Source organism: Mytilus californianus, unplaced genomic scaffold (genome assembly GCF_021869535.1).
Source record: "Mytilus californianus isolate M0D057914Y unplaced genomic scaffold, xbMytCali1.0.p SCAF_7, whole genome shotgun sequence".
NCBI lineage: Eukaryota > Metazoa > Mollusca > Bivalvia > Mytilida > Mytilidae > Mytilus > Mytilus californianus.
Window position 1 is genome coordinate 97,883,837 of NW_026262723.1, and position 12,839 is coordinate 97,896,675.

The window sequence follows — 12,839 nt, forward strand, 5'->3', positions numbered from 1 at the left end:
TATCACACAAATGATACACACAATAAACAAGACTAATAGTTCAAAATGCACACAAAAATACAAATTCTAAATAAATGAAATTGCTGTTCTTTCATTTCACACTATACAGAGTGTTGAATACGTCCTGAACAGTTAACAATTCTTTCCAAGAAATTTTTGGTAGATAAATCTCAACATTGTTAGACAATTGGAGGTTATGATGGTCCAAAGAGTGGTAGCCTCATCAAGGATAAACACAATTAAGACCTAATTATATCATAACTTGAAAAGTGGGTCTATATTGCAATCACCTTGTTCATCTGTCTGTTCATCCAACACACATTTCCATCACACTTTTATCTACTGAACAGAAAGACTTCATATTTGGTGGTCAGAAGCTCAAGTGATGAGTTGTAACGTGTGCCCATTTTGTATCTGTATGGACATGTACCTATTTTCCTACACCTTGAATCTCGAGTGGGGGAATGCTTAGCACAACATGTGCATTCATGTTTCTTCCTACAAATGAACCAGTATCACTTATAAAAGAACAGAAGGGTAAATGCATTTATAGTCTTAATATCTGTAAAACGAAATCTGACCAGGACAAAAATGTCAAATGCTCAGATCTACCTCCTTCCTAATTCCCCCGTGGTGGAGTGGTCTTGAGTAATTTATCTACTGTTATTACTAGCCTGTCAACACTGAGGTTGTGAGAACTAACACTTGGCAAGTGCGTTGGACTTCATTGACTAGGAAGGTCAGTGGTACTCGCTGGGCACTCTTGCTCCAACAATGTAAACTTGGAAGATATAGCTAAGTGGTGTTAAACACCCCACAATCGATCAACCAAAATTCGGTTGCTAGCACTAAACCCATTGCTTATCTTTACAAGATCTACAAAAAGTCCTGTGTTGATAGTTTCTCATTAGTTAGTTGTCTATGTTGTGTTTTTTTTTCTACCGGTTTTAGCCATTGGTCAGTTTTGTCTTGGACTTGTGAATTTCCTTTTGGTATCTTTTGCTCTCTTTCTGTGTTCATTAAAGATACATTTGCAAGATATCGGCATCCATACTATGTTGACCTTGAGCAATCATTTGTTCTGTACAATGCAAATCTCGAGTGGAACGGGGTTTTTAATATTGTACAATTAATACTTTTACTGTAATTTGACTTTGGCGACTCGACCTATTGCAATTCCTCAATTCGGTCTATTACTAGTAAGCAATTTTAGGAAACTGCTCTAGGAGAGGGGAAACCAGTTAGGTTAGCAACAAGTGCAAGTGAAAAAGAAAGCCTGTTACCATATTGTTAGCTTTAACATATCAAGTGTAAAGTCATATTAAGGTGAGCTAGTTATAACTCTCAAAATTCAGCTTTGTACTGGTCCTTTAAAGTTCACTTATTATCCATACAATAAAGACCTCAACTTATATTAATAGAACCTGTAATATTCAGTAAAATATATGTTAGTTGCAATATGTTTTCGATTAGTTTCCATGGGAGATAATTTGATCTCCCCCTTTTCATACGAAATAGAGAATGTACTGTCTTTTATCTCTCTTTAAAACTTGATGAAAACACATTTTAGCTGAACAAATATTTCACACTTTTTACATTTTAGTACAAAGAGTTCTGTAACTTTTACCGAAAATGACGTAAGGGATAAATTAAAACATTAATCAAAAAGTTTTATATGTCACACATGATGGAAAAACACATGTACAATGAAAAAGGGTCTGGATGGGGAGAGCTCTTTATTTCTTTATTCTTTAAATGTTATACCATTGTTCTCTATTCTTTGTTTATTTTGCCCACTATTCTCTATTTTTTTATTTTGTTTTGACCATTATTCCTATCTTTTTATTTTTTGGCCCATTTTTCTATATTCTGTAAACACCACCCAGACCCTCATGGAAGTAAAGATGAAGCTTAATATAACTCTTATAGGATTGTAGTTTCTTTTCACTTGCACTACCAACATTGATGACTTGACTGGCTCTCCTAGAGCAATTAAAAAAAAATTTAACCTGGTTTTTTTAATCATCAATTGTCAGTGGTGGATCCAGAAATTTTCATAAGGGGGCCCACTGACTGCCAAAGAGGGGATCCGCTTCAGTCATGCTTCAGTGATTCCCCAAATCGACCAAATTTTTCCCACAAAAGGGGGGGACGGGCCCCCTGCCCCCCTTAAATCCGCTTCTGATTATCCGTCTAGTCACAGTTATTGAAATTAAGAAAAGAAAGGAAATGGTGGTGATCTTTGCTAAATTCAAAGAGTTTAAAAACACATGCCCCCTTTTATCTCGCATTGCCATGTGAACTATTGCCATTGCTTGGTGTCCGATTACGTCATCCTTTGTCCGACCAAAAACTGAAAAAAATATATTGAAACGACTGATCCAATTTCAACACACCTTATCCTCTATGATCCTTACAGTATTTAGTTTACAAATTGTGTTTTTGTCCCATGCAACCAACAAGGTGACCATGGTTAACAAAAAAAAAACAAGAGGGTAATAGGCAATTAATAAATGACTACCCAGTAATATGGTGTAAACTAAAAAGGAAAAATTCTCGGATCAGGATATACCAACCTTTTATTCTTTCAATATGACCAAAAAGCCTTCTTAAAAGAGTTATTATCCCTAATGATGGCGAATTCCTATTAGTATTTCCATTTGGTATCTTGAAATGATACTCTGTAAAGATAAAAAATTATCAGTAATACAAGACCTCCAAAAACATCTTGTAAGAGTTAATGCCCTTATCTGATCTTTGACAGATATTGTGCTTTTTTTCATCTTGTAGTATAATAAACAAACTAAATCAGCAATGAAAGATCTACAAACATGCGGATATAAGGAAGAGTGTTGGGCGCTCGAAAACATGTTTAACTTGGCCCCATTCTGTATGTAATTGTAGGAGTTATTTCCCTTTAGTGACGCCTTTTGACAACATTTTGCTTATTTTGTAATACAATAGATACAAGCTGTGAAAAGCAAACTGAATCATTCAGCAACGCAAGATTGACAAAAAAAACCAAACAATATGACTAAAACCATCAGCTCAGTCCTTGTAAGAGTAATAACACATAAATGATGATTTTTTTTCTCAAATTTAAATGTTTTGCATATCTTAAAAAAACCAGACATACAGAATATGCTTTATGAACTTTTAATGCTTAGGATATTTTCTGGAAAACTATTGAACGGGGAAAAACTCAACAGCAAAAGCTGTAAATAAGCAATCTGAGATCTAGAGATTATTGCATTTTGATATCAGTATGATCCCTGCTGGGAGATTTTGTGGGAAGAGGTTTGATTCCGATTTTCATGAAAATTAGTAATGTGATCCTGGAACTGAAGAAAACTTTGTAAACTCTGTCAAGGACTGGGAAACTACCTCCATAAGAAATAAGGAGATGATGTATCTGTTATCGTCACATCAAAGTCACGAAGTATTCAACTTTCAAGTGTCATGTAACCAACATCACTAACTACCCATATCAACAATATTGTTTTAATCAGTTTTTAATCCCACGCAACTTGCCAGAATCTTCAACATGTTCAATGTTGGCATTATATACAATACAATATAACAATACACAAACTCTTCACAGTAGGTATAGTGTCCGGCTGGGATCGTGGTTTTTTCTTTGAGTGATTTGACCACGTTTTTTCGAGTGAATATGATCAAAAATGTAAAAAAATATTGGTGATAAAAAGAAATCATCACCCCTACATTATTTTGTGTTCTAAAAGTTTAATTTAGCTTTACAATGCTTTTATTCCAAAATATAGAATAGTGATATTTTTATACAAGTACCAATGCAAATGTCAAAGGAAATGTTTATTTGGAATCTGTATATCCTTACAGACACTTTATAAAAAATCTTGTTATGGCATTGAGAACGACATTTTTAGAATAAATTCATTTTTATATGTCCGTGTTTTTTCGAGAGCAGTCCAGGTTTTTTTTAGTGCGGTCCAGGTTTTGATCGAGTGATTAAACAAAATTTCAATGGCTTAAAATTTGATATGTCAGTGCGATTACGTTTAAAAAACAATGAAAAGGTACAAATAAAGTACTTTTCAAAGCACGAAACCAATGCATTTAACCAGTTGGATAATACTGTAGTACGTAACACGTACATTCGTAAAAACATAGTATATTTGTATTTATAATTATTTGATACATCTTATAAAATGCATGGAACCCGGCATTGGTATATTTGGATAGATCAAACATTGTCCACACCCATTTTAATACAGTAGAACTATCCAACAAGTCAACGCCTAGGTACACATGTTGTATCGATCCAAACATACATATTTCGATGTTGAGTCAACCAAATATGGATATCATACAGTAAATATCCGTATTGTAAACAATATTTATGCGAGCACAGACATATATATAAGGAAGCAGTAACAAAGATAGCAAAATTTTATGTGACGAACAAAATGGATTTCGACGTGGCAGAAGCTGTGAGGAACATATATATTCGCTTTACTCAATCATAAATGATCGTAAAACATCAAGAAAATCTACGTTTACATGTTTCGTTGACATGAGAAAAGCCTTTGATACGGTTGAGCATAGCTTTTTATGGTATAAACTGCAACGTGCAGGAGTTAGGGGAAAGTTTTTATTCGCAATTCAGTCACTGTATGAGGATGTTAACTGTACCGTTCGTGTAAATATTTACCTTACCCAGTGGTTCAACGTTGAAGCCGGAGTAAAACAGGGATGTATCCTTTCACCGACATTGTTTTCTCTTTACATAACCGCATCAATGCGTTAGACTGTGGAGTGAAGGTTGACGATTTTTATTTAAGTATTTTATTATATGCAGACGACATAGCTTTGATCGCACCCGACGAAAATAGTTTACAACGAATGCTAGATGTCGTATCGGACTGGTGCGCTACATGGAAACTTTCAATTAACATTAACAAAACTAAAATCGTACATTTCCGAAATCAATCTATTGCAAGGTCAGATCGGATTTTCAATTGTTCAGGTAATAACCTTGATTACTGTGAATCCTACAAATACTTAGGTGTCTGGATGGACGAGTACTTGACATTTAAAAAACATGTAACGGAACTATCAAAAGCGGCTAGTCGTGCCCTCGGAGCGTTAATGACAAAGGCGTCTATGTTAGGTGGAATGACATATAAGGTTTACACTAAACTGTATACATCAATGGTAGAGTCAGTTCTTCTTTATGGTAGTGGTATTTGGGGTACTAAATCGTTTAGTGCTATATCGACAATTCAGAACAGGGCCTGTAAATTCTTTTTGTCCGTCGGAAAACGAACGTCTAATTTAGCGTCACGCGGCGATATGGCTGGACGTCGTGCTTTAAAAAACAGCGAATTAACTACTGTAGGCTGTTGTGTAGACTTTTACGCTCTGATCAACATAGAAACTGTAATAAAATACTAAAATGGACTTCAAGGCATAGAAAAGGCTGGGCTTTCCAAGTGCACAAAACTGTTGATTTGCTAAATGTGCGAGATCTTAAGTATAACTTATCTGTATCTACAAAAGCTGTTATGCGTACAATTAGCGATAAATTAACTGTATTAGATAACACGGAATGGCACGGGGAAGTTTTTAATGATCGACGTAACTCATAGAACGGAAACAAATTAAGAACTTATAGGCAATACAAACAATGTGTCAAAACCGAACACTACGTCCGTCTGAACATTTTCAAAAATGAGCGACGTACAATGGCTCTGTTTCGCTCCGGTTCACTTCCACTTGCGTGTGAGACGGGAAGATACTCCAGGCCGCCTACACCCATTGCACACAGAATATGTGTGTTGTGTGAAACTAACAGCGTTGAAACAGAAAAACACTTTCTAATGGAATGCTCATTATATGACGATCTTCGATACAATCTTTTTAATGAATGCTCAAAACTTATTGAAGACTTTCAAGATTTTAATACAAACAGAAAATTTATTGAAATTATGAATTGTACCAATATCCAGTATTATTTTTGCAAATGTTTACATAAATTTTATTTGCGTAGAAAATTATTTTTACAGTAATATTTTCCTATAATCAATTTTTAATGCTTTTATTTATAAGATTTTTACCCAAATGTGATCATTTTATAATATATCATATTTCATAGTTAATATATATCTTTTTTAATCCAATTTTTTTTTGTATTTTAAGTGACATGTCCCATTTTGAGTATAACTTTTATGAGATTATATATAAGTTCAAACAGTATATTTTTGTATATATTTTGGGTTTAAGGATCAGTGTCTCATAAGTCATTTTTTGGCTGGATATTGATTGTTGTTTGTGTGTATTTGAATATTATGTGAATGCCTTGTCTCAATCAATATGTGACACTATAATAAACAATTTTATTCTTATTCTTTATTCTTATATAAAGAAAAGGAAATATGATATGAATGCCAATGAGACAACTATCCACAAGAGTTAAAATGACGAAGATTAAAGTAGGTACGGCCTTCAACAATGAGAAAACCTTAAATCTTATAGTCAGCTATAACAGAACCCAAAATGAAAAAAAATTGAAACAATTAAAACGAGAAAACTAACGACCTAAGTTATTCAATACAAAGTACGAAAAAAACAAATATGACGGACATGAACCAACGACAACCACTGATTTACAGGCTCTTGGCTTGGGATAGGCATATAAAGATTGTGGCGGGGTTAAACATGTTTGTAAGCCTTTAACCCTCCCCCTAATTTCGGACAGTGATGTTACAGCACAAAATAGGAACAAACTGTAAAAATCAGTTACAAATATCTGTACTCAATAGATCGGTACGAAGCACAGACAAACCAACTAACATAAAAACAATAGATATACAGTATCGATATAAGAGTACTCGTGGTTACTGAAAACTAGTTCGAAGACAGTTACAACTGATAAATAAATCGTTTTTCCCCAGACAAGCAGTACAATGATGGATTGATCTGATCGCATGTTATATTACTCGAAAAAACCTGATCTACACTCGAAAAAAATGGACCGATTCACTTGAAAAAAAAACACGATCTCCGCCGGACACTATACCTACCGTCTTCTTGGCAACTTTTTAATTATATGAATAAAAATAGAAACACAAGAGACAGCAACCCAGAGACACGAACAAAAAAATATGACACAATTCTTTTCCAGATTTCCTTTTGTAAATTTTCAAAGTAAAACTAAGATATATTATCAGCTTTTCATCGAAAATGTACAACAAAAACACCCTTGACATTTTTTTCTGATTTTGAAAATACATCCGGCCAAGAAAGGTGTTTTATGTTATCACTGGTTACTTGTTTCTGATTTTTCCATTCACGAAAAAGGTTAACAGATTAAAAGTTTTTTTTTATCGACCTTGAAAGTTCGACCAAGGATTTATATAGTAAGACTTACTTATATAAATCCCTGGTTCGACACTCCAAAAGCGTATTGATATCCAGGGGCGGATCCAGGATTTTAGGTTAGGGGGCGCAAACTTAAATGTTCTTTTTGAGGTAAAATTATCGAAATATTCTTTATTAATCTGAGGACAACCCATGCTTTGCAAATTTTAGGGGGTGCGCACGCCCGCCACGCCCCCGCCTGAATCCGCCCCTGATATCTAAAATAATACACCAACAGAAACATTTATTGTTCAATGAAAGAAATGAAATCATCAATTCATATTTTCTTCAATATACAATAGAGTTATCCTTCTTTGAACAGAATTTTATGCATAAAATTTCAGCAAAGACGTATTTACGTGCCAGGGTTGTTGAAAACCTACTTTACTAGAATTGACTCCTCATTAATTAGTGGTAAAAGGCAATATTCAGTGTCAGTGTGAAAACATAACAGAGAACATCTGACGGAATAGTCAGCGCATAATATCGGCGAAAACGTTCTTAAATTGTCTAAAAATCACAAAATCTTAAATCACAATTGTCAAAGTATAGATTTTTCTTTAAAATTGAAATGCTGTTGATACACAAGTTTCAAGGATCTACACTGGTCTCTTTAACGACTGAACCGATTTAAACCAAAGTTAATTTGATTGATCTTTATTGTGTTTAATAGATAACAATTATTCTTTTATTTAACGGCCAACATGACCGAAATGACCGTGGCATATAAGATAGGGGTTAATTGTCTAACATCTCGAAAATGGTAGTAATAGAGAAAGTCTGGCAATGACAAAAATGCTCGCAGAGTCAAGATCAGATGTAATAAAAGAAATGACAGGCGATTCCTCAATTATTGTAGTCATCATCAGTATCCCTTTCATGATGATTTTAATCAACTTTAAACTTTTCGGGGTATTATTTTAAAACACAAAATGGAAAAAGAGAATATGCAATATGGGATCTTCAAATTATGCCATTGGTCCTCTATATTTGATGACTGCTTCTAAAATTTTGCAAATATCTTTTATCTCCTGAATTTTAAGGTAATTATCACCAGATGAGCGATTCAGTCTTCATAGAGTCTCTAATTGGTAAATTACTGTAAATTGAGCACCACTGATCAGTCTTGTGTAGAAAAAACGGCGTCTGGAATACTTGTTTATAAACATGGTATCTTTGAAGAGTTCTAACATTCTAATGATCGATGCCATTGTTGATGACCGTTTCGTCCCCGAAGGTATCACCATCCACTGTTGACGGAAATTTCGTCCCCGAAGGTATTACCATCCATTGTTGATGGCAGTTTCGTCCCCGAAGGTATTACCAGCCACTGTTGATGGAAGTTACGTCCCCGATGGTATCACCAGCCACTGCTGACGGAAGTTTCGTCCCCGAAGATATCACCATCCAATGTTGATGACCGTTTCGTCCCCGAAGGTATCACCAGCCACTGTTGATGACCTATTGTCGCCGAAGGTATCACCATCCACTGCTGATGACCGTTTCGTCCTCGAAGGTATCACCAGCCACTGTTGGCGGAAGTTTCGTCCCAAAAGGTATCACCATCCACTGTTGATGCCGTTTCGTCCCAAAGATATCACCAGCCACTGTTGACGGAAGTTTCGTCCCCGAAGGTATTACCACCACTGTTGATGACCGTTTCGTCCCCGAAGGTATAACCACCACTGTTGATGACCGTTTCGTCCCCGAAGGTATCACCAGCCACTGTTGATGACCTTTTCGTCCCCAAAGGTTTCACCATCCAATGTTGATGACCGTTTCGTCCCCGAAGGTATCACCAGCCAATGTTGACGGAAGTTTCGTCCCCGAAGGTATCACCAGCCACTGTTGATGCCGTTTCGTCCCAAAGGTATCACCATCAGGTATAGGAAATTTCTCTCACATCAATTTCACGTGAATTTAAATTCATGTGAATCTCACATGAAATTCACGTGAATTTCACCTCAAACGATCTTATACGTGAAACTCACATGAAATCAGTTCATGTGAGTTTCACGTGAATCTCATGTGAAAGTCACGTGAATTTCACATTAATTTTTTTTCACGTGAAATTCACGTGAATCTTTAAAATAACGTAATTCAAATAACATCTAAATTTTCAAATTTTATCAAAACCATGAAAAATACCTTTTTTTTTTTTTTGGTAAAGTTCTCATGAAGTTCATGTGAATAATTTCACGTGAGATTCAGGTTAATCTCAATTCACGTGAAATTCACATGAAAATTTTCACGTGAGTTTCATGTATAAGCTCGTTTGAGGTGAATTTTACGTGAAAATTTTCATGTGAATTTCATGTTAGTTTCATGTCAAATTCACGTGAGCAAATTTTGCCTGTGTAGTAGACAATACTCATGTGCTGACATAAAATATCATTGATACGGTAATTTCTATAAATTAACTGTTCTTAAAACTTGGAAGTAATTTAAAACACGGTTTTTCAACACTCAGGCATAGATGGCCTCAAGGAATATGGTCTTAACCAGGCCTGCAACAACCTTTTGGAATATTTGGTTTTTAGAGCTCTTCAAATTCGTAATTGATTTTGCTTTCCAACTACTCTGTGTAGACGAAACGCGCTACTGGCGAACTAATTATCTTTGATGTTGTTTTTAAACTATGCTGCTCAATAGATTCCTTCATTTGAAAAAAACCTAGCATTTGGTGATAGAAAGGAGCTTTAAGTATTATGGTATTCATCATGTAGGAGTCTTTCGATAATTATCTGACTATATAAAGGATTGTCTGAAGCAAATTTGTTACAAGGCTGTGCGTATTTTGACTCGGGCTTCCAAACTAGCTTAGTATACATATTATTTTGAATGAAATAGGTTTGGAAACTTTACAGGACAGACAAAAATATCACAGGTCAATTTCATTTCACAAACTGATTGCAAAAAAGAAAAGATTTTTAACCGTTTATGACTATTCACTACAATTAAAAACAAAAAAGTTTGAATTATTACATGTCGAATGTGTCTGTTCCCTGTTTTTATAATGATTTTTACAGATTAATTACATTAACACTGAAATGTCAGGAAAAAGAAACGCACGTAATCAATCACATAAGTTGTCAATGTCAACATCTTTAAGTAATTTATATGTAAAAATTTATTGATAAGGTGCAAATTAAATGATCAAGAATTTTGAAACTATCACTAACCTATATACATAAGACAGCCTTGGAATTTTCCAGTTCGAAGAACATTTTTGCGTAGTGAATTGTTTTCCCACAGGAAACAAATCTACTCTACTGAATAAGGCTGGCGGTTTTTTCTAAGCCGCAACTCCAATGTAGAAATAATTTATTAGGACGTATATTTAGCTTTAAATCCTAGACTGTCTGTAGCTACAAAAATGCTGGGACATAATATATTAATAGTCCCAGAAAATGGCATAAAGTTATGTGTTATTCATTTTGTTTGTTACTATGTATACTTTCTTTATATTAAGAATAAATTCTTATTTTTATAGTTTGAATCATGAAGCCTGTATTCGACTTTAGCGGTCTAGTACATGCAGTACTAGCAACTTCCTTCCAGAATCATAAAAGATATGCCTGAATACCAACAACATATCCTATCAAAAACACACCTCAGCAGTACCTAAATGAAACAAGGTTGGACCAAAAATATACAATTATCTAAATTAGAGGCCCCAAGGAGCATGAATCGGATAACTCGGTCTCTAGAGAATACCGGTAACTTGACCAAACTTCATTTATTTTACATATCTATGCGAGTTGTCAAGATAATTGCCAAAATGTTAAATGACCAGTAAATTCTATATCGATTCATGATTTTGGTTGGTTATGTTTACATATTTTTAAATTTTAACTTGCTAGTCACTTCTACTGTTAACATTTCTCTTTGTCTACTATATATTTCAAGATAAAAACATAGATTAGAAAATGGATAAAAATGACCGTATAAGGGCATTAACTCCTACAAGTCATTTAAGACACTGTGCTAATATTGACCTATTCGTTAATTTGTAGATCTTGTCTTGATGATCATCATTACTTATCATTTCTCTCTATCCCTTATGATTTGCAAGATAATAGCTATAACAAAATGGGCTTATTTTGCTGATCATTTTTGCTGTTTACAGTTTCTCTCTATCTAATATACGGCGTGGGACGTTTGCGCTTTTTCATAGGACATTTGCGCTTTTTTAATGGACATTTGCGCTTCAATTCATAGCACATTTGCGCTTTTTAGACATGGACATTTGTGCTTTTTTTATAGGACATTTGCGCTTTTACAATATTTTCTTTATGGTTAAGTTAAATGGTCATTCCATAGCACATTCGTGTTTAAAAGTCATTCTATAGCACATTGATGTAGTTTTATATACCCAAAGGTAAGCATTCTAAAAACGTAAATACACGTATAGTCATCACAGGTCAGTTTTCGCTTGATATCTGAAGCTCAAGGAATGAAGACCCATTGGAGGCCTTGTGCTGTTTTCTACTCTTTGGTCGGGTTGTTGTCTCTTTGACACATTCCCCATTTCCAATCTCAGTTTTATCTATTTCTCAATTCTTGACTGAGATGCCTGTTCATCAATAAAACAAATTTTAATGTAATTAACCGACTGTTGTTCAATGATAAAAATCCATCGTGACATATACTTTTTTTTTCCTTTACTTATCTCTATAACTTTATACTCTATGTTTAAGACTGTGACAATGTGAACTAACTAACGACAAATACAAGTTGAATTTATTTACGTAACTCATTAAAATTACAGGTATACGACTGTAAGGTAAAAAGCACAATGTCCGGTCAATTACTTCAGGTGTATCAAAATTTAAAGCGCAAATGTCCATAGTGTTTGGAGCGCAAACGTCCTGTGCCCCTAATATAGATATTGACTATGACATTTACATATCCAAATAGCATTGCTGATATATTCATTTTTCCCTTTTACAAACATCACAGAAAAGTAAATTCTGGTTTCAGACACCAGAAACAGATATTCTGGAAATCTTGATAATTACATTTTAATGTCTTTTCACTAACTATGCACAAATAACAAATTCGTATGTACTCCACCTAATCACACCGATAAGTCAAAAGCAACATGTCTTGATAATATCTGTGCAAAGTTTTTCTTAATTTAATCACATCTTATTTTAGTTCCATTATGTCATTTTTTTATATGAACATAAAAAAAAAACGGTAAACACTGCCATGTATATGTTGTTTTTTTTTCCATCGTGCTGTACAAGATTGATATTTACTAACTTACTGGACTTGAACAAGTGATGAAACCAGTTCATATTGTTCGTGCCAATCTGAACTGTAATTATACTTCCTTTCTCACCTGCAATTCATAAAATCAGCAGTTCTCAATTATAAAGCTTCTATATATATATATATATTTCATAGTCATCTGAAATACACATTTCATAGTATAT